This window comes from Mesocricetus auratus, unplaced genomic scaffold, assembly GCF_017639785.1.
Source record: "Mesocricetus auratus isolate SY011 unplaced genomic scaffold, BCM_Maur_2.0 Super-Scaffold_100023, whole genome shotgun sequence".
NCBI classification, from domain to species: domain Eukaryota; kingdom Metazoa; phylum Chordata; class Mammalia; order Rodentia; family Cricetidae; genus Mesocricetus; species Mesocricetus auratus.
In genome coordinates this window covers 9,397,509-9,423,576 of record NW_024429204.1, presented here as the reverse complement: position 1 = coordinate 9,423,576, position 26,068 = coordinate 9,397,509, and the positions used below count along the sequence as shown (strand labels likewise).

The following is a 26,068-nucleotide window of genomic DNA, read 5'->3' as shown; positions in this document are numbered from 1 at the left end:
TGAGATCGAGGTCGAGATAGCACAATACTGATCTCAGTTCTCGGATTCTCATGTAAGTGATTTCTCTCTCTCTCTAATAAAGCATCATATGACTTCCCTGCCCGGTATCGTTGGCGTGGCAAGGAGACTTAGTGTGGTTCACCAGTGACCTCCAAATGTTAACACAAAGACGTGCCATTGATTCAGCTTGCTGCCCGTGGTGATTTGAATAGGAATGGCCCCCATAGGGTCATATATTTGAATGCTTTGTCACTAGGGAGTGACACTATTTCAAAGTACTAGGAGGACTAGGAGGTATGGCCTTCTTGTAGGTATGACTTCGTTGGAGGAAGTGTGTCCCTGGAGGTGGGTTTTGAGGTTTCAAAAGCCCAAGGTAGGTCCAATGTTCTCTCTCATTCTCTGTCTCTCTCTCTCTGATTCTCTCTGTGTCTCTGTCTCTGCCTCTCTCTCTGCTTGGGAACCAGCCACGCATGCTGCCATGACCTCTGACATGATGACAATGGACTAAACCTCTGAAATTGTAAGTAAACCCCACATTAAATGTTTTCTTTGGTAAGCGTCTGTTAACAGCAATAAAACAGTGGCCAACACAAAAACGGTGGGAAATTCAGCACGACGGTAAAGGAGATGAAGAGGGAGACAGCACTGCAGAGGCAGCTGTAAGATATTTTATACTATTACAAGGAAAATTTCCTTTACCTTACAGGCAATATTAAAACTGTAAGAATCCTCAAACAGGGCAACTAGATATGGCAACCCTATTTGTAAAATCATATGCTGATAGTTATAAGACAATATGCATTTTGATATATGATTATTGGAATTTTGATGTGTCCCATAGCACAATACTTAGATATAAAAAAAAGACTTGGATTTAAATTCCTGTTGTGCAATGAACTATTAACTTTAGTTGGTAATTCAACCTCTTTCTAATTAAGTCAAATTCGTCCTCTTTATGTATCGTCTATGGCTGGTATTGACTCAGCGGTTAATTAACTGAGAAACTAGACGGCTAATTAACTGAGAAACTAGACGTAGAGGGCTTACCATTTGGTACATAGATAGCAATCCTGCTAGCATTTTTTTTTAATGAGAGGCTCGTTATAATGTACAATGTTTCAGACAATCAATAATTAACAGTGCTCAGCTTCGGGGCAGGTTTTTCCCTCAAGTTGCATCAAAACAAAAATCTGAAAATACATATGCCAAGACCCCCATCTCAAGATCCTAATTCAGCCATGTCTGTAACAAGTCCCGAGTCTGTATTTAGTTCCGGTTCCGGGATAATTCCGAGGCACAGTCACAATCAAGAACGTGTCATTAAACACTGCCTTTCGATTCACTGGGGGTAAGTTTTGCCCAAAAAGCATAGAGCAGCTGAGCTGGAGCCCCTCACCTCTGCACCCCGGCTTCCACCATCACGAGGGAGTAGGAATGGTACCCTAGTTCAAATGAGCAAGACCTGGCTCACAGCTGGAGGTGAGAATGCAGGCGGCAAATTCCGATGGAGGGAACCAGGGACAGGGGTCAAAGGCAATGGTGTTACACAGCCCACACTGCAATCACACGAGAGGGCCAAGGTCACGATGTTGCCAACAGTCAGAAACCAGGACAAAAAGGAAAACTACATACATGTATGTATGTATGTATGTATGTATGTATCAACGACTACATGGATGCTCAGGTCAAAATAATTGTTTTTTGTTAGTATTTCTATTCTCCTTTTAAGTTCCCATTAAATGAAATGGCAGTGCATTAATGAGTCCTAATTACAATTTTCCTATCGGCTAATAAAACCCAGTCTCTTACATTGGTGTAGATCGATGTTGAAATACAAGGGAGTGTTTCTGTCATCACCTACGTCACCTCGATGACTCCCGTTCTCCCTCCCCCACCTCGGCCACCCTCATCATCACTGCCTCAGCCACCCCCGAGACCACCACCACCACCACCACCAGTATGTTTTCAGCTCCCAACATCACTTCTGCCTCCTTCACCAACTTTACTATGGTAACAGAGGAGTTGGAGTCACGGCAAGGTAATGGCGTCAGTGACAACGTAAGGGGTTGTCAGGATGAGTGTGGCCATGGCTGTGGTCGTGATAGCAACAGTGAAAATACTAGTTTTAAATATAGGACATTTGATCAGGTTGACCTACTAAGGAGAGAGACAATAAAGAGAAAAGGACAACTCTATTGGCCGCAGATAGAAATGGACAAGAATGTTAGAATACTCACATAGGAATAAACTGCAGTACTGCCTTCTGTAACTACAATCCCCATCCTAACTACCTGCAGATCTCACACATAGGTGTTGTGTAGTCCTGTGCTTGCCTCTGTATCTGTGCTTAACGATGCACCCTCTCTCCCTCTAATCAGAAGCATATAACCTCCAGCTCTTCTTCAAAACAGGACTCAGAATCTGCCTTTTCCAGGAGACCTTCTCCAGCCTCCTCTTCTTAGCATAGGCTGATGTGTGCTGAACTTCTAGAATCTCTGCCCATGATCATTCACAGTATTTTTCATTTTCATTCCTTCATCTCCATAAAAGAACCAAAGTCGACAGACGGCACCATGCCTTCATGACTTCACTCAACAAAACTAAAATGCCATGACTAATAACAAGAAAAGAAAGAAAGAATTCTACCAAATCTAGGTGTAGAATCCCAGTATGAACGCAGCCAAGCAAGACTGTGAGTTCCAGGTTAACCTGAGTCCCATAGCAAAACTATAGCTCAAAATCAACAAGAACAAAGAAATTCTACGTAACATTTATGTGTAACAAAAAAGACAAAAAAGAAGCAAATTAAACAATCTACACATTTCCCATCCATGCAAAAATTCTACCACCACGTACGTGTGCAAGAGGACTTAAATTACAGCATATTCCTCTTCCACTCAATGTACTGACTGTGTGATTTCCACTTGGGTCCCTTTTGTTGCTGTATCTGATAATACACGTGTGGTTCCAACTGACAGAGCCCTTTTTATTTCTGTAGTTTCCTCTGATGCTCACCTGAAACTCCCCAGACCTTGTACTGTTTCCACCTCCCAGATGAGGACCTACAGGCTCAGAGAGGTTATGAGAGTTCTTCAAATTGGCTACATGTCACATTTCAATTAGCAAATGTAATAGGAATAAAGCATAATAGTTATATCACAAATATTTGTAATCATGGTGTCTACCAGGGATTCTCTAAAATATTATTTCAACTAATTCTAACAGACATAGTAACATATACATATGTGTGTGTATGTGTGTTGCATAAGGAATTCTAACACTATTTTCTAATCTTCATAAGTGTTTTTAGAAGACTCTAACCCAAGGCACCTCCTCTGCCAGTTTAGTGTTTCAATGGCTGATATTTATGGTCTATTGGAATGGACTTAGAATCGTCTAGGAAACAGTCCTCTGGACAAGTCTGTGAGGAAGATTCACTCTGAGTATAACTGTTGTTGGTTGTTTGTACTCTTTACTTTTGGGAGCACCACTCAGCTCCCAAATAAATACACAGAGACTTTTTGACTTATAAATGCCTGGTCTTAGCTAGGCTTGTTTCTTTGTTTCTAGCCAGCTTTTCTTAAAGTATCCCATTTACCTTTTGCCTCTGGCCTTTTAACATTCTCATATATATATATTAATACTTCATTACTTCTTACTCTGTAGCTTGCTGCATAGCTGGATGGCTGGCCCCTGATGTGTCCTCTTCTCTTTCTTTTTCTTTTTCTCCTCCTGTGTATTCTCTCTGCCCTCCAGCTCCATCTATTTCTCTCTCCTGCCTCACTTTATTAGATCAATCAGGTAGTTTACACAGGCACAGTAACACAGCTTCACAGAATTAAACAAATGCAACGTAAAAGAATGCAACACATCTTTGCATCATTAAACAAATGTTCCACAGTATAAACAAATGTAACACATCTTCAAATAATATTCCACAGCATATAACAGCACCCTTTCGTGGGCTAGGATGCAAGGCTAAATAAAAAGGAGAAAATAATCTGAGAGAAATATTCATCTCTCTGCCTCCCATTGCAGACACAATGTGACAGCCACCCCACATGCCAAGCAATGTGCCCTCTCTGTTATGGAGATATCCTCTCAGAATGTGAACCTAAATATACTCTCCCTTCTGTAAATTTTCCCTTCTTGGATATTTTATCACAGCTAGGAGAAAAGTAACAAATACAAGAATGGAAAAGACCCATGAGACCAAACTCCCCCCTTCTCAATATAAGAACTCTGACTGCTTCTCCCGTCTGCGTATTACTCTGAATAAATGACTGTCTCCAGAAAGCTCTTCGGTGAGTAGGCGTTAGAACAATTTCAAAGGTGGAACTACCAGGTAGCATGCCAGTATGGACAGGGGAAGCAGCATGTAGCTCCACCTCTGAATGAAAAACTAGTGTTCAATGGCTGCTGAGAAGAAAGCCAGTTTCCTCTACAGATGATCTTCCACATGGGTTGTGTAGTCCTAAATGGTCAGCCCGGGACACGTATGCATACGAACAACACTAAATTGATTTAGTGTACATGAGTGCATACATACATGTGTATGTATGTGTGTACATTCATGTGTATATATGTAATAATAATGAGGAGATCATGAATTTGAGAGGTAGTGGAAGGACAGGAATGGCATAGCTACTGTACGCATGTATGAAACTCAAAAATCAAAGATAAATAAAAACAATAAAGATTTAACTTCAAGTTAGGCTCCAGGTATTTGTTACATCCTCAATTTCAAAAGATCCTTTTACACCTATGCCTATGTTGTCAAGTAAGGAGGAACAAAACTGTTGGGAAGCCCTCCACCCTGGTTCCACGGTATAATCAGCACTGTGCCCACTCATATGAAAAAGCATCCCTAGCAAGATTTCCCTCCTCTTTCCGTTCCTAGTCTGCGGAGCCCTAGTCGGGATGGTCTGGCCTGAAACTGTCCACCAACAAACACGTGTACTCCTCCCCGCCCCCCATAGCTCTCACCCCCAGCTCTCACCCCCCAACACACCATGCTCCATTTTCAACACTTCCATCCTCTTTATCAAAATCGAGTGATGGCGCTTTCAAAACAGGTGGAATCTGTATTGTAAGGGCCGGGCTGCTTCACGTTGAAACCAATCACCTGAGTTTCTGTTGGACTTTATTTTTTCTAGCCCCATAGTGATCTTTAAAAAACTCATTGGGCAGCCGGGCGGTGGTGGCGCACGCCTTTAATCCCAGCACTCGGGAGGCAGAGGCAGGCGGATCTCTGTGAGTTCGAGGCCAGCCTGGTCTACAGAGGGAGTTCCAGGACAGCCTCCAAAACAATACAGAGAAACCCTGTCTCGAAAAAAAACAAAAAACAAAAAACAAAAAACAAAAAAACAAAAAAAAAACTCATTGGGCAATCCAAGGGACACAATCTCGAATGGGCTGGACTGTTGCCAGAGGAAACCAAATTCCTAGGACAAGTCCTGAAAGAACCTAAGCCTAGCTGATTGTTAGAATTCAGGCCTTGGGGTCCTGACAGGACACACCCTCAGCTGCAGCCACTAAGAGCACTACCATCCTCCTTTCTCTCCCCCTCTCCCTCCCTCCCTCCTTCCCTCTGTGCCTCTGATCTTTCTTACCTCTCTCCTGCTGCTCCTGTCCCTGGAGGCCTGTCTGGTCTTCCCTTTCCCCTTTTTAGGATTCTTTCCCCAATTAGGAAAAACAAAACAAACAACAACAACAACAACAAAAAAAAAACCTCTATTTGAACTCTATCACATGGCATCTTTCTCTCTCGCTCTGTGTTTTAAAAATCACAACACTGATGAAGGACATATAGGACAACCAGCAATTTTAAGCAAAAGCCAAGTGGGGAACTTGTATCCATCCATTTAAAACCAACAGAAGATGAAATTCAAAGGTGGGATCCTGAACATAGTGGGGCAAAGTGCACACTGGACTCTATTAATGTCAAGATTTAAAAGGAAAGAGCGAGGTGGAGGGAGGGAGTGGGAGATAGAGAAAGAGAAAAGGGATTTATAACACTATACGGGTCAGAAGTCTAGGAACTATGATGCTATCCAGAGGTAGCGGGATGGGACAAGACAGGAACAACTTTCTTCTAGAATGCTTCCTGCAGGGGCACAGATGCAGAGGAAAATAAGGCAAAAAACCAGCAAGAAACTCCCCTGGAACTCTTTAGCCAACTGTGGTGGATACCCTTTATACCTTCCGTTATGAGAGGAGGAGCCAACAGACTAGTCCTGAAGGGTTCTAGCAGACTTGGAAGTGGTTGATGGAACTGTGGTATTTCTGGTGAAAGCAAACATCTTCCTATTGGCCCCTTCAGAATCCCACCCTCCCAGAACAGCGGCTTCTCCCCAGTCCTCTTAGCCTTTTGAGCCCTTCCTAAAAACAGCAAAAATTCTATCTCTATCTCACTAGCCATTAAAGAAGTTAATGTGTTATTATTGTGGTTGCTAATGCCATTATCATCTACAACCAGAAAGTAAATGGCCAGGTATGTATGTCCCCAGGTCAGAAATCTGAACAGCTAAGACAGATCCCTTTGCTTGGAGGAAGTAGGCAAGGTCTTTGATGAATTTGGAAAGGGCCTGCAGCTGTGTAACTGTTGTTCTCGGTTGGGCAAGCATGTTGGCTCATTAGGTGATCTCAAGCAGCCTTTGATAATAAGGGGGATTTTTCCAAGGACACGCTGTCCTAAAGGCCACCTTAGGTCCTTGCTACGGTTTCCAAGGTTTTACAGCTCCTTCTCTGGAGTCAAAGTACTTCTGCCCCAGGTCAGGGCCACCCCAGGGGCTTCAGTGCAGCCCAGCAAAACAGAAACTCATCTCCCGCCCTAGATGGGGCTCCCCCAACTGGCCAGAACCAGAGGCACTGCAGTGCGGCACCCCGCCGGGAGCTGAATCTCAAGCCAGAGCCTGTGATCTGCACAGGCCCTGGTGACAGCGTCCTGACCTTCGGTTTGTGAACCCCGGAGAAGAGCCCTGGGGTGTCATCAATCGGTCCTCTGGTCTCCAGCGTCTCGGCGCCCACACCTACCCGTTCCGAGTCTCTGGTCTCCGGCGCTTGTCCCCACGTGTTCCGAAGTCCCAGGTGCCGCCAAGCTGGCTCCAGAAGCCCAGAGACCCAGGGGACCGGGGCGCACCGGCTGCCGCCGCTCTACGTGTGCGAACCGGGCTGGCGCGGGCGGAGAGGACCAGGTCCGGCTCCTCCAGCCCGAGCGCAAACCCGCTGTCACGCGCCGTGTCGCAGGCCGGCGGCCCAGCCCGGTCCCAGCATCCAGGGCGCGCGGGGACACCTTCTGGACAACACGGTGGACACGTTCTGCAAAGGAAACGGTAAGACGCGCGCTTTGGTGTCAGTGCCCGCGGGCACCGGAGGGCAGGCAACCAATGCCATGGGTTCAACAAGGGCAGAGAGGATCGCCGAGCCCAGAAACACCGCTCTCATTGAAGGAGGCACCCAGGGTGCTCTGCACAAACTCAAGGAGGTCATAGGAAATTGGACACAGGGGTGCTCTCCGCAGAGGGACACCAAGGCAAAAGCGGCCCTGCCTGATTGGTTCCTGAAACAATCTGTCTGGAATCTGCAACAGTCAGGTTGCCTAGACCAGCATGCTGGCCAGGAGTTTTAGATGTCCCTCGTCTGGTGTTTCTCAGAAGCCAGGCTTGGAAATGGCGCCTTTCAAACAGGAAGGTATAGTAAAAAGGTGAATCTAAAAATGGCCTCTGGGGGAATGGATAGTTCCCAAGTCCCCAGCCTTCATGCTTGTGTTTCCTAGGTGATTTTTCATAAAGATTATTCGAGGTGAATGAGATGAGCCTGAGTTTCATTGCTATGTTGTTGAAAATGGTAGACCACGTCAAAATAGATGGTGTCAACAGCTGTCAATAGATAATGGGAATGGCTTGTAGTACCAGCCAAATGAAGGAATCTGGAACCTTCTATTGCCCTGTGGGGTGACACTTAAAGCTTTAAATGAAGAAGCTCCTTGGGGACTAGTACTTTCCTGGTGTTTTTATCTTCTCCGGTGTGGTGGAGACAAGTGAGGAACTCCACTGCTGATTGGCAGGGTCCTCCTCCGGTCTTACTTTGTGACCCTGGAGCATGGGCAACTCTCCTTCTGAATGTCCTTTTCTAGAAAAGAGCCAAACTTGAAGCCCCTGCAGTTCAGAATCTACATCTTAGATTCTGTTGCAGCAATGCCTGCCCACTGTTTAACCAGGTGTCTTCTTCTACCCCAAAGGGAACCCTTGGGGCAAAGGACTAAATTTTCTCCATGTGGCATTTGAGGGGATGGTACATTTGTCGCTTTAAAAGCAACATATTACCATAATGCAAATTTTGGTTACTTTATTTGACAATGGCACTATTTAAATGAGACTACATGTAAAACCCAGCGTTCAATCTACTTTAAGTTGTATTTCAATTAATTTGATGTGGACCTTATAGTTAACGTCTTTAAGGGAATATGTTAATGAAACTAAACAAACAGATGTTAAGCATTGCCACTCTGAAAATATTGGGTGCCAATTTCATATTTTTGTGTGTGTACACACATGCATGTGTACTTAGGTGTGTGCAACTCGTGGACCCTGTGCAGAGTGCTCAGGAAAACTTCTAAGAGTTGGTTCTCTCTTTCGACCTTACAGGTTTGGGGGTGAAGATCAGGTTAGTGAAAAAGGAGTTCTTAATTGGTCTAGATAATAAAAAGCTGGAGTCAGATATAGAGGGAAACGCTGAGAGACCAGAGAGAAAGAGCAAGCCACAGCACACCTTACCTCCTAGGCGTCTCAGCAGAGAAGAGAGCGATTTCCTGTTTCTCCCTGCTTATATCCTGTTTCTGCCTGGCTACCTCACTTCCTGCTTGTTTGTGCAGACCTCCAAACCTCTATGGTTAGCTAGTGGCAAGCTCCATTCTCTGACCCCCAAGACAGGCTTATTTGTGCAAGAAAGATATCACCACAGGCAAACAACTTTACATGCTGAGATGAGATGTCACAATCCCAAACTTTAATCTTATAGACGAGCAACTGAGGCTGGCAGAAAAAGTCATCTTAAGCATGGCGAATTTCAAACCAGGGCATGCCCTAAAGCCAATACATGGGAGGTTTATGTATGTTATAGAAAATGGGTGATTTTACAAATTAGTAATGATTGGCTGAGCTTAGCCATACTTGAGAGGAGTGTAACTCAAAAGGATCAACATGAAAATAAAGTCTGAGATGATGGTATGGTTGTGTATGATGGTAACAAAAACCTATACACATGACAAAACATCACATCTCTAAACACATTACACCAATGTTAATTTCCCTATTGAGATGTCATGCTATAGCTATATAAAACAGTTGTTGGATAAAAAAATGGAGGATACATAGGCTCTCTCTATACTTTCTTTGCTACTTCCTATAAATCCATAATTATTTCACAATAAAAACTTTTCTTTAAGATCATTTTACAAGCACATCAAACTCCAACATTTCCTATTTTTATAATTCAAGCAGTTACAAAATGCTTTACTTTAATAATATATGCTATCTAAAATATTTATTTACTAAATGCTTAAAATACTTGTTATATAAACTAATATTAGTATACCTCTTTACTAATATTGTTAATGACCAATTTCTGTATACATGATATTGTATTGTAAAATGCACATTTTAGACATAACTATTTATGCAGGATACCAGCATAACCTAACTCAACAGTATCTTAGTAATGTGTACTAATTTCAGTGAGTTTTTTTTTTTCTTAATTTTAGGAATATGAGGAACAAATAGTCTCTGAAATGCTTGCTGTGTTAAATTAACAGCTTGACTTTTTTTTCCTGGTTTCCCCCCTGCCTCCACCCCCCACCCCTTGCCCGCAAGAAAACACTACAGTCCTGAATCTATAACTTTCCTTTTATCATAACAAAATATTTTCTGTGCCTCGGGCACCTGAATGCATAGACACCACCTTGCAGAAGTGATAGAAAGGGCATAGTTTCTATAGAAAGGAACATTACGAACATTGTTCGTAAATGATTCTCACTTTAAGAAAATCAGGAATAAAAATCAAATTTGCATTTTTAAGGTCTAGCCTTTTAGGGAGTTTCTTCTTTGAAAGTTGACCACCAATGGAAGAAGCCCCCCCAGTATTCAAATGCGAGGAGACTGGAAGCTAAATCATGGGCTGTCCTATAGCCTAAGTCCCTTGCATTGCTAGACAAGTCTCTAATAGACTTTCTGCATGGAGAAAATGGAACTCCAAAAATGTCAGTTTTACCGGTGTCCTTTGTCATTTCCACCATCGTGGAATATGAGCTACTGTGTTTCTTTAGTATTATTTAAACACACTATGTCTTTCACTGGACTTTAGTATGGAATGAAACCCACAAAATATCAAGTTTTATATGCTATACTTTTTCTACTGTGTAGAAAGATGCATATGAACTTTTAAAGAGTTAATCTGGGAATCACCAAAAATCTGGCACCCTGGCAGACCATATAAAGTTTAAGGCATACAACAGGAGAAGGTAGTAATAACAAGCTACACATTTGATGCCTTATTAGTTTTTAGCTGGTCTTGCAAAGTTTTTGGTTGTGAATAGAAGGGTCCTATAGACAGAAACAGCTATATCCTATCCCTTTCCAATATTACAGAGAGTCAAGTATCCTTATTTTGAATCTAACCCAGAACTCACATAATCACATTTTATCTCCTGGCACCCAACCAGAACTTCTCGGTGATAATAATCTCGTGAAAGACTTTCCAGATCCCTCTCTGAAGTCCATATGCTTGCTCACATGTCCCAAGCTCACAATCCTATGGGCCAGATTCGATTGGCAAATGTATTTACTACATTTTAAAAATGATGAAGGCATTCGCTTATAAAAGGTTGAAATTAAGTTTTGTAAAAGTCAAAGAGAATTTTCGTTTTTAGGAATCAAAGTTTCTAGTTTAGGCAGGCACAGCGAGTTCTTGCCTGGGCACACGCTTTCCTACTGAGGATGCCTCCTGCTATTCCATGACTGGTACACCAACCACTCAGCTCACTTGGATCGACTGTCTTAAAGAAAAGCAGCTGAGCTTTGTGGTGATATCTGTCTTGCACAAATAAAGCCAGTCTGAGGGTCAAATAGAGCTAACCATAGAGGTCTGGAGGTCTGTACAGACAGACAAGAAGTGAGGTAGCTGGGCAGAGACAGGATATAAGCAGGGAGAAACAGGAAATAGCTCTCTTCTCTGCTAACACGCTTAGGAGGTAAGGTGTGCTGTGGCTTGCTCCTCTCTAATCTCTCAGCATTTCCCTCTATATCTGACTCTGGCTTTTATTTGTTTGTTTTTTTTTTTTTTGTTTTGGTTTTTTTTTTTTTTTTGGTTTTTCGAGACAGGGTTTCTCTGTGGCTTTGGAGTCTGTCCTGGAACTCACTTGGTAGTCCAGGCTGGTCTCGAACTCACAGAGATCCGCCTGCCTCTGCCTCCCAAGTGCTGGGATTAAAGGCGTGTGCCACCAACGCCCGGCTTGACTCTGGCTTTTATTATCTAGACCATATAAGAACTCCATTTATAGAGATTCGTCACATACCAGATCTACTCGTCACAAACTACCTGTAGATAAATAAATATGAGTCAAGACATTGCTTTGAACAAAAGCAGATCCCTAAGCACCAATGTTTTCTTTACCAACTACTCAGGAAACACTTCTTGGGTACCGGAGAGATGGCTCACAGCTTAAAAACACTCAGCTCTTCTAGAGGTCCTGAGTTCAATTCCAAGTAACCACAGGGTGACTCACAATCATCTGTAATGAGACCTAGTGCTTCCTCTTGGCTTACACGGATACATGGAGGCAAAGAGCTGTATACATAATAAATAACTCTTGAACACACACACACACACAAACACATGCACACACACTTCTTGTCAGTTAACTTTTTTTTTGTTTGGTTGGGTTTTTTGTTTTTGTGTGTTTTTGTTGTTGTTGTTTGGAGACAAAAGGTTTCTCTTTGTAACAGCCCTAGCTGTCCTGGAACTAACGTTGTAAACCATATACTGGCCTCGAACTCACAGAGATCCTCCTGCCTCTGACTCCCGAATGCTGGGATTGAAGGTGTACCCAGCATGTGTATAACTGTTTTTTGTTTGTTTGTTTGCTTTTGGATTTTTGCCAGTTAAATTTTTAAACACGTAAAATACTTAAGTGTAATATATAGTTTAATATTTAAATGAAAATTTAATTTTAATTTAATATTAATGATTTAAATGTAAATGTTTACATAAATAAAATTTTTAAATATAAAACAATTTAAAAATTATTAAAAAGTAAAAAATGTAAGCCTCAACAATTTTAGTGGCTCTTCCTTCTATAGTTTTGAAAATGCAAAATTAGATGTTTCCTTTGGACATTTGATCTTGGGGGGATTTCTCTTTTCTTCTCCTGGGTTCTTAGGAGACGTTCATGGTGGTGCTGGGATTCTGTTCTGTTAACAAAAGATGGCACTCGCAAGCCTGGCCACAATGAGCAATGTGTTTCCGTTCCAATATCCATCCTAAGCCTCTTCCCACTCGCCAGCTTTGTTCTGCAGTTTTCACTTTGGAAATTATTTTTGCTGCCTCCAAATATGGCTAAAATGAAGTTGATTTTTTTTGTTTCTTAATATTTTTGCAAGCGGTAGTTAAATGACTTTTCTAATCTTTCTGATGCTCTGAAATGAACATGTGTCTGAAATCAAAACTTTGGATTTCCCAATTATCCGTGTTAGTTGTACTAGCTGGGATAATGTTTAGTATCATAGTATTTCACTTGAATATTGAGCTAGCCAAACCTCACTATGGACTGCGGTGAGTGGTAGTAGAATGAGATGATTTGGTAATATTAAGAAGCTGTCTTGTTCTCCACAAAATCTGAATGCATAAAATAGGAACTCAATCTCAGAAAAGAACAGTCTTTCTCATTCCCTACAGAAAATGATGAACTTTTGATGACCCGACCAAAGACAGTTTCCTGAGTTAAAACCATAAAAAAATCACTTTAGGTTCAACCTACTATCAGGGCATTTCTTTCCCTGGGGCAAAGTGACATATTTTGTTGTATGCCCAGAGTGTGGTACAGGATAATTAACCAACCTTCTCCCTACTTTCTTGGTTTAACTTGTGCCCAGGGAAACTCAATGTGTAATTTCATCAATTTTACACCATTAATACACATTAAACTAACTTTAAAAGGTATGGAATAATAGTCTGAGTGAGTAGGTGCTATTAAACCTAATGATACCTTTGATGCCTTTATTAAAATGATGCATGCCTTTGAAAGGGCCATTATGTTTGCCTAAGATAGAAGAGGAGAGAAGTGTAAACTTGACACTATCTAGAAGAACATCTTTCCACATTCATTTGTTTCATGGTGTATTAAAAAGGTGGATACTATGAGGTTATTTCTCTTTAATTATAAGGTTTATAATTTGAGATTATAATGAAATTGCATCATTTATCCCTCCCCTTTCTTCCATCCAAACCATCCTATATGCTCTTTCTTGTTCTCTTTCAAATCTATGGCCTTTTTGATAACTGTTTTTATATACATATAGGTGTATGTATATACACGTATCCCTAAATACATAAATACAAACTGCTCGGGCTTTACAGTCTTCCTTATATGTATGTTTCAGGACTGGCCATTCATTACTGGATAATCAATTTGTATGTCCTCCCCTGGAGAAGACTTCTTCCCCCTTTCACCATTCCTAACTTCCTATAGTTCTTTGTGTGAAGCTGAAGGTTAGTATGTTTATTGCTGTTGTCCTTGCTGAGCTCATGTTTAGGCAGTCATATTGATGAGACTTTATGGTTATAGCTTTTACCATTCCCAGGAGATACAATCTAACACCAAACTCCCTGATCTTATACTCTTATACTCTAACCACCCAGTCTTATGCAAGGATCCCTGAAATTCTCTCATTTGGGCCAACAATGCTCCCTCCAAAAGCCAAAGACCGTATAATGAAAACCTCAGCACTGGGCGTGATAAGCTCTCTTTTCAATTGTTGGACAGGGTTGTTTAAGAGATCCCCAAGACATTAAAGATGATTGCTATTGCCCTTGGTTTCCCCCTGGGGTGGGAGAAGGTAAGTTCCTGTTGCTGAAGACACCATGCTCTTCAGATATAGGAGCCAGAGGCCCCTGAGCTGAAACTGACGTAACCCTAATCTCGCATACCAGAAGGCATCAGGTAAGCTTCCAAAACAGGGAAGCAACCAACTGTTCTCCCCAGATGTAACGCTTATGAAACACAGCCGCCACCATCACGCCATGACAAGCGGAAGGAAGGGGGCAATAGTGACACACATATGATGGAAATAACCAACAGCTCTCTAGTTGGCCTTAAAACTCACGCAACAAGAAGGATATCATCCAACAGAAACAGTTGACCTGAACAAGGGCGAGCTCATGGACCCCAGACTGATTGATGCCAGTGAGGAGGCCTTGGCAAGCTTTGGGGCCTCGGGTATTGGTCAGTATTTATCCCTGGCATACAAATGGACTTTGAGGAGCCCATTCCACATAGAGGGATGCTCTCTCTGCATGGACACATGGGGGAGGGCCTAGGCCCTGCCTTGGATCATATGACAGACTTTGGAGATCCCCTTTGAAGGGCCTCACCCTCCCTGGAGAGTCCAGTGGGGATTGGATTGGAGGTGGGAGGAGAGGGAGAGGGAACTACCAAGGCTAATGAAATCATGGGTCTTGGAGAAGTTCTCCAAACCGCTTTACCAAGCCGGCATAATCCTTACATGCATTCTAAATATTTTCCCTTCTACCTACAGATAAATACAGTCCTCACCCCTCATCAAGAGAACTGTTCTTTGCAAAAGGTGGAAACCATTACAGACAACCATAACCATTCAAAATGTAGAGTTGTGGAATCTGACCCTCACTGATATGTCTACACAGTAGCTCTCATACCTAAGGTTGTTTATTTTCTTATTACTGACAAAACTTTTATCATACGATCTATTCTGAGCATGGTTTCTCCTACCCTCCCAGTTCATCCCTACATCCTCACCCATCCAAATCTTTTGAGTTGGAAGGGTTTTGTTCTTGTGTCTCTGTGTGTGTGTTTCTAGTACTTTTTTCTTTGTTGTCATTTGCCTTTCATTCTGTCTTGTTTGTTTTTATTTGCTTGTTTGTTTTCTAAGTTTATTCCTTAACCCTAACCCAAGGGAATGTTTCTAGTAGCTCTTGCATGGGCTTGGGTGTTCTGTCCATGGTGCTGAATTAACCTCTTTCTCTGGGATTCCCCCGCCCCCATCCCCATCCGCCCACTAATGATGAAGGGAAGACTGGTGTTTCTCTTGGATAAAAACTTTAAAACAGGAATATAAGACGGGGTGGTGGTGGCACATGCCTTTAATCCCAGCAGAGGCAGGGTGATATGTAAAGCCTGTTCCAGGACAGCTAGGACTACCCAGAAAAATCTTGTCTCAAAACACAAAACAAACGAAACACCGTGAATATAAATTTAGAAATTCATGTATTGTACCACTTAGTAATTATTATAAGTGAAAATCTGAAGACATTAATTTGTGTATTTGAGGAATTTGGAAAGGGAATAGCAAGTGTTGTTAATTTAAATCATTCGTTTTGGTAAGGTCGTGTAACATCCACTTTCATGGGGAATAATTTTTGTTTGTTTTGTTTTGTTTCTCTAGACAGGGTTTCTCTATGGCTTTGGAGGCTGTCCTGGAACTACCACTTGTAGGCCAGGCTGGTCTCGAACTCACAGAGATCCACCTTCCTCTGCCTCCTGAGTGCTGGGATTAAAGGCATGCATCACCACTCCCTGGCCTCATCTTTTAACTCTTACAATTCCTTGATTCACAAAACTATTGTATAGCAATAATATCAATAGCCACTGACTTCTGTTGGTTTACCAGACACTTCTCAGCTTATACTTTGAGAGGCTAGTACTTTGAGCATTCTTCATGCAATTTCAAGCCATCATACACCTCCTAACAATGAGCCTGACTTTGCATCCCTTTTCATATACCTATACAATGCTGACAATCAGTTTTCAGTTTAATTCACTGAGACATAAAGTTCTGAGGATTGCTTTTGATTTTAATATATGGTGCTTGCTACTAAGAAGCCATAAAAGTTAGTAATTGTTTCCTGTATGTTGAAAATAATGCCGTCAAGCAGTGCATGCCACTGCAACATAACATCTGTGAGGGACTCCGTTGATTTGGTGTTTTCACTGAGCTATTATCTCCATTACCTAACTCAATTCCCAATGCAGTGTTTAGTTCCTATTAGTTGCGTGAATTAGAATGTGAACGATAGAGTAAGTACAAAATGAACAAGAGTTGGTGGCACTGATCACATGACACCAGCTCAAAGTATGACATTTAGAGGGGACATGCATTCACCTATTGCCAAATTAGAGAATCGATGTACTTTATCCTGTTTTCCCCAGTGTATTCAAATATGAAGAGCAAAGCTAAATGTGCTTTTAATTAGTGTGTACACAATGCTACATTCTTGGTGTGTTTCCTCTATAGTAGATCCTTTAATATTCATGCAACTGTTGTAATTTTTTCTTCAAATGTGGGATGCTTGATAAATGAGAATGAAAAGGTTTTTTAATGACTAAGTTTGAGTCTTTAAACAGTTGTTATCCCAAAATCTCAGCCAACTTTAGCATTTAAACGCCTTTTCAATTTTCATGTCACCATCTAAATTAAAGCTCTTCAAAAATCTACCCCTTTTGGTCAGTTTATGACAAGTTTCCTATGCATAAATACATTTCCTTCCCTTGGTATCTGGGGTTACATGGAGAATAGAGAAAATGACATCATTGAAAATGAATAATCCTCGGTGCTCTCAGTTAGAGATGTCTCTCCTGACACTCCAACAGTGGAAAAATTCTTCAGCAATGTACTATCTCCTATAGTAAAGTAGCTATGGCATGGTGTCTGGTTATACATTGGGGAAAAGGTCCTGAAAAGGGAAATATTTTCTACTTTCCAGCAAGATCTATATCAAACATTTGAACATGTTAACCAATTCTGACGGGCACATTAAACTCAATACAGAAGCATCGTTAATAAACCCACAAGTTATTTTTATATTTTCCCAGCATGATTGAACTTTTTTTCTTTATGTTGTACTTTTGTGACCGAAACTTGAGAATCTAGCATCTCTGTTGAACTTGCATTGTTAATCATCACTGGCATGTATCCAGAAAACTTGCCAATCATCTCAAATCAACTCAAAAGTAACAATATTTCCATAAAAGGGTACTGGGGAAAAGGAATCTGTAAAGGAGTTATAGTAAGCATGTAAAATTCTTACTATTCATAAATTAGCCCTCTGACATCCAGTTAAGGGAATCAACATTGAAAATTAACTACAGTAAATACTGATAAAATACTATATACACTAGGAATACCTTGTTTTCCTCATTGAAAAAGGCAAAAGACAATGTAGTTTTCTTTGGTGAAATGATGATTGTCATGTATTAGATGAAGTGGCCAATATGTTACTTGTGTGCTTAGTTGTTCCTTATATGAATAAAAATCCAGACACTTGTACTATGCATATATGATGATAGCTCTATCACTTGCTCTAAAATACTTTTCCTAGTCATTGAACAGTCTATTTTTTGTCCAGTTATCAAATATGAGGAGATAAAAAATGAACATTAGTCATATGAACACTGAGAAGGGGAATTAAGAAAAGCACTTCAAGCCCTTCCTAAAAACTTGAGATCAGATATTAATAACTTGCTTTGTATTTATTGAATATGTTGATAATAGCATTAAAAACCATTTACACTAAATTTGCTCCATACTTCAAAATGTATTATGTTAACACATAAATAATTGTATGATTAGCTTTTTTATGATAAATTTTTCAAGCATTTTTCATCTCATCATGTTATGCTTTTATCTATATTTCTCTGTCCTTAGAAACTGGTTTCCTGGCTGCTTTTATAAGTGTTGGTGACAAATTTTGCACACCAGCAAGAAGAAAATAGTGGAAAATTTCTAAGATGTGTTCTTGATTGTCTTGATATTTTCCTTGGACTTTAACAAATAAAATTTTTCCTGAATACCAGAGTGCAGAGCAAGCCACACTAGTTAGCCATAGGGGCCAGGCAGTGATGGCACACACCTTGAATCCTGGGAGACCGAGGCAGATGGATCTCTGTGAGTTCAAGTCCACCCAGGGCCACCTGAGATAGAATCAATCTAAAAGAGAAACAGAGCTCACCCTTTAATCCCAGCCCCTGGGATCACATGCAACACTGGGCTTTCTTAATGCATGTTTAAAGTAGTCAGAAATGCAAAGTTTATAACGCATGTCTCTTATAAAAGAGACCAATAACAATGTGACGACAAATTTCTAACTGCCTGGATTTGCCTTCATCTTGTGACTTGTTTTGCTAGAATACAAGGGAGGACTCAGCTTCTAGGCCTTGTGTGCTCCATCACAGAAGCTTTTTCAGAGAGCATCACTGTTCTCTGAGCAAGCAGGAATGCAAATGCCAAACTATCGTTAGCACCCTGCTTAGAACAAAGGGGACCAGAAGGCACTGTAAATCAATATGGATTTCTCTGGTTTCCAATCAAAGGGTAGATACAGCCAGCTGACTCTTGAATTCTTTTAAATGTGTATCCATCCATTGCTCTTCTTTTTCTGAGACAGGCTCTCAAGCTTAGAACTTCACTATGCAGACTAGGATAGTCTTGAACTCCCAGAGATCCACTTTCCCCTGCCTCCCGCACATTGAAATTAAAGGGATTCACCACCATAACTGGAAGGTGAAGCAGTAATTTCTTGATTTCTTCTTCTTCTTCTTCTTCTTCTTCTTCTTCTTCTTCTTCTTCTTCTTCTTCTTCTTCTTCTTCTTCTTCTTCTTCTTCTTCCTCCTCCTCCTCCTCCCTCCCCCTCCCTCTCTCTCTCCCTCTTTCTCTCTCTCTCTTTCTCTTTCTCTTTGTGTTTTTGTGGTTTTGTTTTGAGACAAGGCTTCTCTGTGACTTTGGAGGCTGTCTTGGAACTAGCTCTTGTAGCCCAGGCTGGTCTCAAACTCACAGAGATCCGCCTGCCTCTGCCTCCCAAGTTCTAGGATTAAAGGCATGTGTCATCACTGCCTGAAGATAACTTCTCCTTTTTAATAGGTAAGTTTGCTTGTGACTATGAGTGAGGAATATTTGTCATGATAGGAGTTATTTTTGTTAAAGATTTATCATAATATCATAAGTTTAAAGAAAGCAAGTTAACTGGGCATTGTTTTGTAAAATGTTGCTGGCTTTTCAAAGTTTACTTTTGAAGTTAGAAGGAGTCTGGAGAAAGTTCCAACTTTCAAATGAGCCTTTAAATGGTGAAAAAATTTACACTCCTTTAAATGGTGAAGAACTTACACTTTCTCCAAAAGACTTGGAAATTGTGGAACTTAAAATGCATTCCAATTTTCATCAGGGTAGAGAGCAGTGTGGCTGTCATCAAACGACATTAGACTACATTCTGTCATCTTCGCTCTGACTCTCTGTCAACGGATTGACAGGAAAGAGTTGCAGGCTGTCGCAGCCTGTACTTATTCCCACACCCACCACACCCGGCAGATTGAAAGCAGCTGGGAACCGAGCTTCGGTTCGTGCCTATTCTGGGTTTATTCCAGGTTATACGGTCTTATATTGCAAGCTCTATCTTAGACCATCTCTGAGAACTAATTCTTATATATTTGGTTGTGAGCCTAGCCTTTAACAGCTGAGCCATCCCTCCAGCCCCGAGAACTAATTCTTAATCCAAGATCATTTCTCACAAATGAAATTTATTGTGATAAGTTAGCGGTTTAGAAGTTGTACAACTTGAGTGTCTCTACAGCATTTTGGAGTTTACACATGTTTTCCTCTTTTGGAACTAGCATAGTTGAGGATTCATTTCGGTTCCTCACTGGAACTGCTGGACTGTATTTTCTTTTACCTAATTATCTAGTGTCTACATTTTGAAAAGAGTTAACATGAATATAGACATCTAGAACATGTTAGGGACTCTTGTAGACATAACTTCATTTAAATGTTTATAGGTTCCAGTGCTAGTTGGCATTGGGGAGACCAAAGTTAAACCTCCACAAGGAGGAAAGGCTGTTGACCAATGACCTCAAGTAACTGTGGAGTAAGGCTTGTGTTCCCAGACACTCAGAAACCCATTCTGAAGTGATGGCAATCACTGACTCATCGATGGCATCTCTGGTAACATAGTCACTGAAATTTCTCGGTGCTTCATTCTTCACAATCCCCCTGGTACCTCATACCTTATACTGTTTGAGTCACATGAACAAACAATTGCAGAACCGTGCTCCTAGTGTGGGAAACAACTAAGAGTTGTATGTGAGAGTTGGTTAGAATCACATAGTAGGGCCCCAAGTAATTCTAGTCTTTAGCCAAGGTGCACAGCCAATGCCTGAGAAATAACTTTCCCAACAATCTTAAAATTCCTTTGGAGATGCTTTATATTTTTCCGTGCCTAAGTCAGGTACAGAAAATATAGGTACACCTTCAGGATAAAGAAGTAAGTGACATCCCAAGACACATCCACCAATCGCGCTACAAGAATATGACACAGATATCTCTTGTCTTATGTTCTGAGTGTTAGTGTATTTGGAGTCAGATCTTGAAAAGCAAAATTATTATTTTTTCTTTTCTTTTTTTTTTTTTTTTGGTTTTTCAATACAGGGGGCCTTCCTGTCCTCGAACTCACTTTGAATACCAGGCTAGCCTTGAACTTACAGAGCTCCACCTCCCTCTGCTTCCCAGTTGCTGGGATTGAAGGCATGCACCACAATGCTGCCCTTTTTCTATTTTTTAAGATTTAAGGGGTCTTAAATTTTCTTTTTATAGACATAAATATATCTATATCTAAATATAGAAAAGTGTTTTGAGTTGTTACACAATGTTTATCATACTCCTGCTTCTGAGGCCCGTCTCAGGCCACAGTTTGGAAGTCATCTAAGACAGTATCCTCACGTAGAAAGATAAGTGAGATTGGACTATGGTTTCATTTACAGGGTTCCTAAAAGAATTCAAGAAATGATACCCATTTGAAATTCTAACAAGATACCTGACACACAGTGGGTACCTATTTCAAGATAGTCTTAACATCTGCTAGCCTTAACAATTGGTATGAAAAACTTTTATGCCCATAATTTTAATGTGGTTTTAAAAATATTTGGTGTGTGTGTGTGTGTGTATGTGTATGTATGTATGTATGTATGTATGTATGTATGTATGTATGAGAGAGAGAGAGAGAGAGAGAGGGAGGGAGAGAGGGAGAGGGAGGGAGGGAGACAGGGAGAGAGGGAGAGGGAGGGAGGGAGACAGGGAGAGAGAGAGGGGGAGAGAGGGAGGGAGGGAGAGAGACGCACACACTCAAGATTTCATGTGTGCTATGGTTCTTGTGTGGTACTCACAGAACCTGTGGGCATCTGCTCTCTCCTAATATTGTGGGTCCAGAGATAGAACTCAGGTCATCAGGCTTAGCAGCCAGAGCCTTTTCCCGTTGAGCAATCTTCTCAGCCCTGGTTGTTATTTTTTAAATGCAGATTAAGTCAAAGCTTTGCTGGAACATATATGTATTTCTTTGTAATTGTTTTCGAAGTAATGGAATTTGAGTTACTAAAATCATGCAGAAAATATGAAAGCTTTTTTCCACAGCATATATATATACATATATATGACTTAAATATTCTTAACAATTGACCACTCCTAAAAGTTATCCTGCCGACCCATGCCTTTAATCTCAGCACTAGGGAGGTAGAGGCAGGCAGATCTCTATGAGTTCCAGGCCAGCCTGGTATACAAGAGCTAGTTCCAGGACAGCCTCCAAAACAATACAGGGAAACCCTGTCTTGAAAAACAAAAACAAACAAAAAAAGCTATCCCTTAAATGACAGGCTCACACGTTCCCATTTTCATAAGAAATCCATTCCCTCTCACACACTATGGGCACTGTTCAATTTAATAACAAAATGGCTAAGTCACTTTTAATCATCATGCAACCTAAACATCAGTGGAGCTATGATTCTCAACTAGAACATTCTACTGCCTCCTGGTCTCCTTCAGTTCAATCCCTGCTGATCTCTGTTTGTATATCAAACGCAGCAGAAAACAAAAGCAAAGGTCTTTGATGTTGTGTTGCCGAGTCAGAGTTACACAGATAGTCTTAATGCTGGGGCCCCAGATTCCAAGTTGCTAAGCCATAGTTTATTAAATGCACAATAGACAAAAGTATTTGCACTTGTTACAGCCTTTCCAATGATGTTAGTCTATCTCCTGAGCACTTATTAATGTTGCCAGAAATAGTTTTCCTAAGAAGACAAATAGGAGTCTAAGATAACGTAGGACTGGGATGGAGGAAGCCGTCACTTAAAAACTCACTTTATTGTTTTATTACTGATTTCTTATTCATTATCAAAATGATACAGATGAGGGCAAAACGATTTAGTGAATAAAATAATGAAGATTTTAATTCTTATTCTTAAAGTGCATGCTGCATTTTGACACCTATGTTTCTCAGTTTTTATAAATGTTCTCAAAAAGAGCTATAGCAGTAATCCTTCTGAATTTTTGTAGAGGAGGAATGTACACTCCTCATTTTTTTTGTAAGTGAATATTTATAAACCACATTGACTAAGTCAAAGCCCTAAATAAGCTACACATTCTTACAAGAATCATAAATCCTCCTTAGGTTTTCTGAGTTAAGTGCAATGGACCCTCCCAAAATTGAGCAGGTGTCAGTGTTAGTTCATATTTCCACATTTTCATGAAATATAGAGCAAAGCTAGTTTGAAACTTCTCAAGTGCTGTCCTCACTCAAATTGTTTGAGGGGGAAGTGCTGCGGGCCTAATTCACGGAGTGGAAAATTAAACTCCAGTGGGTCTTGGAACCCTCTGGAGCATCCCAGTAAGGATTCGGCAAGGAAAGCCTTCTGCTATCTTATCTTCAGTGAGCATCCTTCCCCCGCCACGGAAAAACCACCCTTTGAGGTGATGCTGCGTACACCGCTCAGGGCGCACATCTGAGCGAATGCCCGTGGGTATGCATCCCCTCTACTTCCAATGGCATGCATGAATTATGAATCTGACTACGGAGCGTATGAAAGACGCTCTCCCGTAGCCGTCCTCTCTTTTCAGACTGCACTGCCCCAGTAACGAGGAAAAACTGCTGCCAAAGTAGCAGTCTGAGATTTAATACGGCTGACCCCGAAGTGTAGTTATCTCCGTGCAGATTTAGCCCACTCTGCCAAAGGAATTACTCTGGAGAAAGAAAACCACTATCATACACTGAAGTGAGATTGTCATGCCTTCCTGTTGTACTATAAAATTGGGAAGTGCAAATAAGTTCAACTAGACAATAGTCTGGGAGATATCATTTTAATCTTTTATAAAGAATATGCAGGTTGTAGCCCTAGTATCCAAAGAGGAGAAATTCTTCCTAAGGTTCCCCCTTCCTCCCCCCACTTATCCTTCCCATTTTTCTTCTCTCTCTTCCTCCCTCTCCTTTCAAATTATACATTAAACATGGAAGGAATAAGGATGGTTTGGTGAAGACATATTCTGGGAGAGTTGAAACAAACGTTCTTTACTTCGAACCTATACTTAAGCACACACTTAAATGATGATGACAGAGATAGCAGTAGAACATCCTTCATACATCACTCAGTAGTATTCACAGGGTCAAAAAGTCATTTTATAAGAACCTTATGTGATAGTAAACATTATGCAAAAAGCATCATCATAAGAGGTGTACTGGCATGCATAAACATTCTAAAGTATCTAAGTTAATACTATTTAATGATGTAGTTTTTCTGGGATTTTAAAAAATAGTCATGTCTCATTTTCATAACTTTTCCCGAAGGCAGAACTTAGCCTGTTTGACGTGCAGTTTTGGTGCTGTCATGTATACACATGTTGGTGATATCTTGTAACAGAATAAAAGAGAAAGCTAGTCTCTACATCATAAAACAGGTGTATTTGTGTTCTGATCACAGTTTGATCACTATTACTGATCTTTCCTTCGCCTTACTTATGCGTTCAGTACCTTTAAACTGAAACCGTCGCAGTGATGATAAGTGCCCATTAGTTACTGAGGGTTAAAGTACCTTATTGTATACCCATAAATGGATCTCACTGTTTAAATGCATAGTGGGTCATTAATATCCATTAATATCAATGAACTCAATTCGCCTGTAAATGCATTGGTGGAATTAAAGGCCAACCAACTCGACTTGCATAAACACAATTCTAATAAAACAACAGAGATATGTTTAACCTAACAAATATCCACATAGAAACTCTGACGTCAACTAATGGATTCTTCTATGTTTTAAATAAAACCAACAGGTTGCCTAGCATTTTCCTTGAACAAACAGAAGAAAACTATAGAGAAGGAAGAGTCAATCAAAAGTGGCATCCTATACTGAGATACATAGACCTACATTTCTCAGCTTATACGCCAGACATTAAAATATAGAGTGCTTGTGTAAAAACTGACATGATGATAAATCAAAACCACAATGCCCTGTTGAAATCCAATGCACAGATACACTTACCGTGACACTGTGTATAAGTAGAATCCATTCAATCAGATTTTATAGTTATCCACGCCAGAACCAATAAATATTTTCAATTCCATAGATCAGTTGCTTCATATAACTAAATACATCAGGGAAGCAAGTCTGAATTCCCACTGTCTAGTGACATTTCTGTTCCATTGTCAGTGTCTCTCCTTTGTAGGCGAGTAAGTGCCTGACCTGTGGATACCTGTTAGTCCATTTTTACTTAATATTTAGTATAAATCAAATACATATGTGTATTATTATTGATAAAATACCATTAGCCAAAGTTAAGAGAAATTTCAAATTATAAGTTCCTGAGATTGTGTTACCAGCACAGACTTTTTCACTATCGATCTTTTCTTGGACTATATATTCAAAAAGAAAATATTTACCATTCAGGGCTGCTGTGCCTCAGTCTGAATCTCATTCATCTTGTAGTCTTCTAAGACATTCATCTCTGGCAGAAATGGCCTGAAACAGAAGGATATTAGTTTGCTACTTTTAATTCATACTATGAAAATGAGGGGTTTTTTTGTTTTGGTTTGTTTTTTTTTTTTTTTGGCTTTCACCTTTCTTGTTGTGGAATTACAGAGTGACACTCTCCTCAAAACCATACCTTATTTTCTGTTCTCCCAGTGTGCTTACATACAGACAAAATCAGTCAAATTACATTATATTTTGGGCTTGCGTTTTAGAGAAAGCACGTAAGGATAATGAAAGCAATGATAGTATAAAATTATCTAAATTCCCCGTTCAGCTCACCGCAGTCAGTTTTCCTATGAAAATTAGAAAATATTATTTTTCTTTAAATACTATATAATATGGGTAGCTTATAACGAGATCCCTAATATTCAAACTTTGCCTCTGAAGGCTTAAAACACACGGTGCAGTGAGGTAGGAGAACCAAGGACATAGAACGTTTACAGTTTGTTACCAGCATAGACTGGAAAGCATCTCCACTATTAAAAGTCTGGCTTCCTAGTCTCTGTTTCTGTCTCCACTCTCTCTTCACCTCTCTCCTCTTTCTTCTCACAACTTGAGCATCTATCCAATGCCTCCTCCTCCTCCTCCTCCTCCTCCTCCCTTCTTTCTTTCCCTCTTTCTCCTGGCAAAACTCTGCTGATTTGCCAAAAAATCCCATTAGCCTCCTCCTTGAATTCAAAGGCCTGTGGAGGCAGGCCGGCTCTCACTCAGTCTCCTGGGAGTGAGGAAAACTTCCAGGACGAACTTGAACTTTGGAATTAACGATGTGTAAGTTTAGCTTTATGATTGCCGGAGTCACCATTTTCTACAAGCAATTTCAACACTTGGCGCCTTTTCTTTATTCCTTGTCAGAAGTCGATTGCAGCACTCACCTCAAGAAACCGTTACATGGTAGATGGGTGGACACTTGTTTAACTTAGCATAGTATTCATCAATAAGTGACAGCTTCAATAGACTAAGGACTCCTTATGGCTTTTGTCA

General features: G+C 40.7%; 2 protein-coding genes across 6 annotated transcripts in view; one reads left to right on the top strand and one right to left on the bottom strand.

Moving 5' to 3' along the window:
• Positions 1-26,068, bottom strand: part of LOC101835943 (protein SMG5-like) — a 103,960-nt gene that overhangs the window by 62,314 nt on the left and 15,578 nt on the right. For 3 of the 4 annotated variants that reach the window (XM_040730454.1, XM_040730452.1, XM_040730453.1), the window contains exon 3: positions 24,997-25,075. The gene's annotated coding sequence lies outside the window, so the exon portion shown is untranslated. Of the gene's footprint in view, positions 1-7,035; positions 7,151-24,996; positions 25,076-26,068 lie in introns of those variants that run through there. The other variant, XM_040730455.1, reaches the window with a different exon arrangement.
• Positions 7,251-26,068, top strand: part of Sybu (syntabulin) — a 108,343-nt gene continuing 89,525 nt past the window's right edge. For both annotated transcript variants that reach the window (XM_040730462.1, XM_040730461.1), the window contains exon 1: positions 7,251-7,334. The gene's annotated coding sequence lies outside the window, so the exon portion shown is untranslated. The remainder of the gene's footprint in view (positions 7,335-26,068) is intronic.